The sequence below is a fragment of the Eschrichtius robustus genome, chromosome 2 (assembly GCF_028021215.1).
Source record: "Eschrichtius robustus isolate mEscRob2 chromosome 2, mEscRob2.pri, whole genome shotgun sequence".
In the NCBI taxonomy this organism is placed as follows: domain Eukaryota; kingdom Metazoa; phylum Chordata; class Mammalia; order Artiodactyla; family Eschrichtiidae; genus Eschrichtius; species Eschrichtius robustus.
Genome location: NC_090825.1, coordinates 153044843 through 153052562, shown reverse-complemented (window position 1 = coordinate 153052562; position 7720 = coordinate 153044843). Strand labels below are relative to the sequence as shown.

The 7720-nt window shown below is 42.3% G+C and overlaps 1 pseudogene; it reads left to right on the top strand.

Annotated features, from left to right (window-relative positions):
* Positions 1–1955: 1955 nt before the first annotated feature.
* On the top strand, positions 1956–5093 carry LOC137758639 (UDP-N-acetylglucosamine--peptide N-acetylglucosaminyltransferase 110 kDa subunit pseudogene; annotated as a pseudogene).
* The last annotated feature ends 2627 nt before the right edge of the window (positions 5094–7720 follow it).

Below are 7720 nucleotides of genomic sequence, written 5' to 3'. Positions count from 1 at the left end.
ACTCTCCACCCATCTCTACGCTGATCCCTGCCCGGAGACATTAACGTGTGTGGGATGTCAAGATTCCATGTATCCCCAGCGCCTGCTCCCGTGTGCGCTGCCTTCTAGTTGCGTTCAGCCCATAGGAGGTACATGAGGGAAGAAGCGTGAAGGCTGAGTATTTACTCGATACGATATACATCCTGCATCATCTCTTCCTCTTCCCCACCTCCTCCTCTTTCCACCCTGCCTCCTTCAAACCCTCCTCCTCTGCCTCCTGCGCCTCCTGCTCTTCTTCCTCCCACCTCTTCCTCTTTTTTTCTCTCTCGAATCCAGTAATCATTTCCACCTCCTCCTTTTTCAAAAAACTAATTAATTAATTTTTGGCTGCATTGGATCTTTGCTGCGCCCGGGCTTTCTCTAGTCGCGGCAAGTGGGGGCTACTCTTCGTTGCAGTGAGTGGGCTTCTCATTTCGGTGGCTTCTCTTGTTGCAGAGCACGGGCTCTAGGTGCCCGGTCTTCAGTAGTTGCGGCCCGCGGGCTCAGTAGTTGTGGCTCGTGGGCTCTAGAGTGCAGGCTGAGTAGTTGTGGCGCACAGGCTCAGTTGCTCCGTGGCATGTGGGATCTTTCCGGACCAGGGCTTGAACCCCTGCACTGGCAGGTGGATTCTTAACCACTGAGCCACCAGGGAAGTCCCTAACCTCCTCCTTTAAGCCTAGGCAGTAAAAGCTCCCTGAGATGCTGGACTACTGTCCTCTGTTGTTTTCCCCAAACCCTTTGCAAATGATCTCTTGACTACAGTCTCCTTAATTACGGTACATTTGAGTGTGCCACCTTTCTCTTTCAGGGATTCTGACTTATACTGATAGGTAAGAAATGCCTGGGGGAGAGTTAAATTTGAGTCACCTGAGTAGAGGTGGTCATTGGAGCCGTGGCTATAAATGTGAATATCTTGGGAGACAGTGTAGAGAAGGAATGGGCCCTGAGGAACTCAAACATGTAATGGCTTTCAGAGGAGGATAATCTTGCAAAGGAATTGGAGAAGTAGCAACCAAAGTGAGGTGAAAAATCAGGGCAGTGTGTGTCATAGAAGTCAAAGGAGGCAAAGGGAAGAAAAAGAGTGTTGGTAGTCAAGATTATCAGTTGGTCCTGCAAAGTCATTGGATTTAGTGACTTATACCCTCGTGAATCTGTTACATATTTTCTGTGCTCCCTCTGAATAATGATTTAAATTTTTTTACATTAACTTATCTATAATTTATCTTAGGTAAATACAGTCAAATTTGTTTTAGAACGTATTTTAAGGTAAAAATTAACTACCCTTCCTTAACCATTATTCCAACATTATTTATGTTCTACTTTCTCTATTACCATTATTTCCTCCAACATTCACTGTTTCTAAAAATATAAAGAGATGTTTGAGCACTTTCTACTAGATGTTTAAGAGCTTTCTATTTGACTGTATCATAGTGGTTCAATGGTTGTCGCTTTAGCATTCATTTTAAAATTGATCCATTAGAACAAGTCTAACCTCTTAATTTTAATTTTCAGAATTCTATTATCAATAGCCCCATTTATTCTTCCAGATAAACTCTATATTTTTTTAACATCTTTATTAGAGTATAATTGCTTTACTATGGTGTGTTAGTTTCTGCTTTATAACAAAGTGAATCAGTTATACATATACATATGTCCCCACATCTCTTCCCTCTTGCATCTCCAGATAAACTTTAGAACCATCTTATCAATTAAAAAAAACTTAAACTTCATTGTGATTTTTTTCAAGACCGTGAGAGATAGATGGCCAACCAGAGTTCCTAAGGTTCAGTGTATGTAACTGCTGCCGCCGCTTAAGCCTGCCAAAGCAGTGGTACGGCTACTGCCCTTGTATTTGCTACCTCTAGAAACATTCTTGCCAGTAGTGGCAGCAGCGGGACTCAATTACCCTCTTTTCGCACTCCCTCCAGAAGCTCCAGATGGCGTCTTCCGTGGGCAACGTGGCCGACAGCACAGACCCAACGAAACGTATGCTTTCCTTCCAAGGGTTAGCAGAGTTGACACATCGAGCCTATCAGGCGGGAGATTTTGAGGCAGCTGAGAGACACTGCATGCAGCTCTGGAGACAAGAGCCAGACAATACTGGTGTACTTTTATTACTTTCATCTATACACTTCCGGTGTCGAAGGCTGGACGGATCTGCCCACTTTAGTACTCTGGCAATTAAAAAGAACCCTCTTCTGGCAGAAGCCTATTCGAATTTGGGGAATGTGTACAAGGAAAGCGGGCAGTTGCAGGAAGCAATCGAGCATTACCGGCATGCGTTGCGTCTCAAACCAGATTTCATCGATGGTTATATTAACCTGGCAGCTGCTTTGGTAGCAGCAGGCGACATGGAAGGGGCAGTACAAGCTTACGCCTCCGCTCTTCAGTACAATCCTGATCTGTACTGTGTTTGCAGTGACCTGGGGAACCTGCTCAAAGCCCTGGGTCGCTTGGAAGAAGCCAAGGCATGTTATTTGAAAGCAATTGAGACGCAACCGAACTTTGCAGTAGCTTGGAGTAACCTTGGCTGTGTTTTCAATGCACAAGGGGAGATTTGGCTTGCAATTCATCACTTTGAAAAGGCTGTCACCCATGACCCCAATTTTCTGGATGCTTATATCAATTTAGGAAATGTCTTCAAAGAGGCACGGATTTTTGAACGAGCTGTGGCAGCTTACCTTCGTGCCCTAAGCTTGAGTCCAAATCATGCAGTGGTACATGGCAGCCTGGCTTGTGTATACTATGAGCAAGGCCTGATAGATCTGGCAATAGACACCTACAGGCGAGCTATTGAATTGCAACCACACTTCCCGGACGCTTACTGCAACCTAGCCAACGCTCTCAAAGAGAAGGGCAGTGTTGCCGAAGCAGAAGATTGTTATAATACAGCTCTGTGGCTGTGTCCCACCCATGCAGACTCTCTGAATAACCTAGCCAATATCAAGCGAGAACAGGGAAACATTGAAGAGGCAGTTCGCTTGTATTGTAAAGCATTAGAAGTCTTCCCAGAGTTTGCTGCTGTCCATTCAAATTTAGCAAGTGTATTGCAGCAGCAGGGAAGAGTGCAGGAAGCTCTGATGCATTATAAGGAGGCTATTCGAATCAGTCCTACCTTTGCTGAGGCCTACTGTAATATGGGAAACACTCTAACGGGGATGCAGGATGTTCAGGGAGCCTTGCAGTGTTATACACGTGCCATTCAGATTAACCCTGCATTTGCGGATGCCCACAGCAATCTGGCTTCCATTCACAAGGATTCAGGGAATATTCCAGAAGCAATTGCTTCTTATCGCACTGCTCTGAAGCTTCAACCTGACTTTCCTGACGCTTATTGTAATCTGGCTCATTGCCTGCAGATTGTCTGTGACTGGACAGACTATGATGAGCGCATGAAGAGGTTGGTCAGCGTTGTGGCTGACCAGTTAGAGAAGAACAGGTTGCCTTCTGTGCAGCCTCATCACAGCATGTTATATCCTCTTCCTCACGGCGTCAGGAAGGCTATTGCCGAGAGGCATGGGCACCTCTGCCTGGATAACATCAATGTCCTTCACAAACCACCGTATGAACATCCAAAGGACTTGAAGCTCAGTGATGGTCGACTGCGTGTAGGATACGTGAGTTCTGACTTTGGGAACCATCCTACTTCTCATCTTATGCAGTCTATTCCAGGCATGCACAATCGTGATAAATTTGAGGTATTCTGTTATGCCCTGAGCCCAGATGATGGCACAAACTTCCGAGCGAAGGTGATGGCAGAAGCCGATCATTTCGTTGATCTTTCTCAGATTCCATGCGATGGAAAAGCAGCTGATCGCATCCATCAAGATGGTATACACATCCTCGTAAATATGAATGGTTATACCAGGGGTGCTCGAAATGAACTCTTTGCTCTCAGGCCAGCTCCTATTCAGGCAATGTGGCTGGGGTACCCTGGGACTAGTGGCGTGCTTTTCATGGATTATATCATCACTGATCGGGAAACTTCACCTGCTGAAGTTGCTGAGCAGTATTCTGAGAAACTGGCTTATATGCCCCATACTTTCTTTATTGGTGATCATGCTAATATGTTCCCTCACCTGAAGAAAAAAGCAGTCATCGATTTTAAGTCCAATGGGCACATTTATGACAATCGAATTGTGCTAAATGGCATCGACCTCAAAGCATTTCTTGATAGTCTACCAGACGTGAAAATTGTCAAGATGAAATGTCCTGATGGAGGAGACAAAGCAGACAGCAGCAATATAGATCTTAATATGCCTGTCATTCCTATGAATACGACTGCAGAAGCAGTTATGGAAATGATTAACAGAGGACAAATTCAGATAACAATTAATGGATTCAGTATTAGCAATGGACTGGCAACTACCCAGATCAACAATAAGGCTGCCACTGGAGAGGAGGTTCCCCGTACCATTATTGTAACCACACGTTCTCAGTACGGGTTACCGGAAGATGCCATTGTGTACTGTAACTTTAATCAGCTATATAAAATTGACCCATCTACTTTGCAGATGTGGGCAAATATTCTGAAGCGTGTTCCCAATAGCGTACTGTGGCTGTTGCGTTTCCCAGCAGGAGAACCTAATATTCAACAGTATGCGCAAAATATGGGCCTTCCCCAGAACCGTATCATTTTTTCACCTGTTGCTCCTAAAGAGGAACATGTTCGGAGAGGCCAGCTGGCTGATGTCTGCTTGGACACTCCACTCTGTAATGGACACACCACAGGGATGGATGTCCTTTGGTCGGGGACACCCATGGTGACTATGCCAGGAGAGACTCTTGCTTCCCGAGTTGCAGCTTCCCAGCTCACCTGTTTAGGCTGTCTTGAGCTTATTGCTAAAAATAGACAAGAGTATGAAGACATAGCTGTGAAACTGGGAACTGATCTAGAATACCTGAAGAGAATTCGTGGCAAAGTCTGGAAGCAGAGAATATCTAGCCCTCTGTTTAACACCAAACAATACACACTGGAACTAGAGCGCCTCTATCTACAGATGTGGGAGCATTATGCAGCTGGCAACAAACCTGATCACATGATGAAGCCTGTTGACGTCACTGAGTCGGCCTAAATAATGACTGTGTGCGCAGGAGAATTACCCCTGTACCTGAGCCTCAACCTTCTGGGGGAAAGGGAACTAGATACGTTACTTTGTACTTACCTTTGTAGCAATATCATGTTGCAGATGGGTGACAGACAGTGATAACAGATAGCACAGCCAGACTTGCTTCCTGCATGATCATGACAGGGAGAGACACAAGAGTTGGGAGACTGCTGTTCCACAAGGAGTCTCCGTAGAATTTTGCGGCAGCCAGGTGTTGCCTAAGTCTGGAAGGTCTGATCTCCCTTGGTCTTCCATGGGATGGGTGGTTAGTGTGGAGGGGAGATAGAGATTGCCCAGTCTTCTGAATTAAGTTTTTCTTTATATTTGGGGTATTGGAGCTATTAAAAATGTTTGGTTTCAGGTTTTATTCATGTGACGTGTATATGATTCTTTTGAGATAAGGTTTTAAGCTAAAATATTCCTTGTTTTAGTTTCTGAACTCTACAGACAAATGGGGACTTTGCTGGTGTAGTCTTTTTATAGGTTTTATAAACCACTTGAGCCTATATCAGTCATTTTAGTGTCTGACATGTTTGGAACTATCAGTGCTTTGTTGGTTTATGGCTTAAATTCTTTTTCTGGTCCGTTTCCTTCTTCCCTTCCCCCCACTTTAAACATTTTCCTGTAACTTGGCTAACAAAAAACCAAGTCTGATTCAAAACCTCCCAGAGTGTTTCTCTTAAACACATCATCTGGTGCCAAATGAAGATTCTTAGGAGTGATTATTAATTATGAAGGGCACAGTTGTGGTACTGTCACTGATGATAATAATAATGGATTTTTGGCCTAGAGTTTTGACCTATTGCACCAGTGTTTTACCGTTGACTGCCCCTCTGTGCTGCTTCCAAAAGTGATAGTGTGTGATCAGATTTTTACTTTCACTTCTAAAGTTTGTTCTTTTTTTTAAAGTGAGTCCTGTTCTTCCTTTTTCTTTCAGCAGAAATGAAATCCCAGGTAAGTACAAGTATTCAAATATTTGATCAGTAAGTCCCAGTTATCTCCAGTGCATTAAATAACTTTCATCAAAAAACATGTTATAGGTAAAAAGCTCTGGAGGACCAGCTATGTATATGATTATTATGCTTCAGACCTTCTAGGGTGTTACACATAATAACTTGTCTTCTGGACGTGGTCTTGAAGTCTATGGATTCAGCCTCAGTAGTAGCGAACTGCACTGCTACTTGGTTTGGAGTATAAATTAGACTTTAGCCCTCCTGGGGGTTGAGTTTTTGGTATTGAAAACCATAGGAATGAAATTATTGTATTTCAACAAAGGACTGAGGGCTTGAGGCTTAAACAAGCCAACATATGAATATATGTTTTTGTCTTGCTGTACTGCACATATGCTGTCTAGTAACAGATATTTTGTCTGCTAGTAGTGTTCTAGATTCTGTCTTTCCAAAGTGCTGAGGCAGTGCATCTATTCTGTAGTTGCAGCTGATGCCTGAATGTATCCTAGCTGACAAATGATTGATTAAGAAGCACTTGAATTTCGGAAAGATTTGTACTGTTAACCAAAATCTGAGCAAGGAGTCTCAAATGTAATTCTTAGCCAGAATTACATGTTAATGAACGACTTAACAGTGTAAATCAAGGAACATCAGTGTAGGGATTTCTTTTAATTTATTTTTTACCTGCTTGAAAGAATCAGTTAAAGGTTGCCAGCTTGGTTGCAGATGAACGGACGTTTGAAGTTCACCAAACTACTTCATGTGGAATAGGAGAATAGACTTCCAGCGCCCTCAAGGCTGTGACCTTGCAGCCATTTTACATAGCACAGCATCCCCCTAGAGGGATGAACCTTTCCCTGCCCGAAAAGTAGCCGCTCTGGTTGAAGCTTTGCTTATTGTAACAGGCTTTTGTTTCCAGGTAACATGTCTGTGGAAGGCTTAATTCTGAATAGAGATATAGATATTACTGGAAACTAATTGTTTTTTCTATTATACTCTGCTTTATCAAAAAAGTAAAACATTTACATTGTGCTACAGAAATTCAGATGTTGTCTTGCAATCTTTAAACAATAAATGAATGATTTGCCCTGAAAAACAAAAAACAAAAAACTTCTTTGTGATTTTGTTTGGGATTATTTTAATCCTGTAAATTAAATTGGGAAGAAGTTAAATCTTTATTATATTGCCTTTTAGCCAGAAACTTGATAGATAGATAGATAAATCCATTTATCTTCAAATCTCATTTTTAACTCTAATAAAAGTGTAACCATTTTCTTCAAATAATATGTTAATATATTTTGTGAAGGTCGTTTCCAAACATTTTATATTTACATTCTTCTTTCTGATGTTTCTTAGATATTCTTTGCTACTCTTTCTCTGACTTTTTTTGGTATAATAGTAATATATGTTTCTGGTAGAAAAAAATGAGAAGAAATCAAGAAAAAAAACCCTAAGTATAATTCTAATAGTCAACACCCAGATTCCAGTACAGTTAACTTTTTGGTGTACTCACTCAACGCTTTTTCTATTCTTATGTATGTGTATTTTTATATTTCTTATGTAAATGAGGTATCATACTGTTCTGTAACTTCTTTCATCTGCTATACAAGGAACATCTCATGTCAGTGTATGCACTTCATTGCT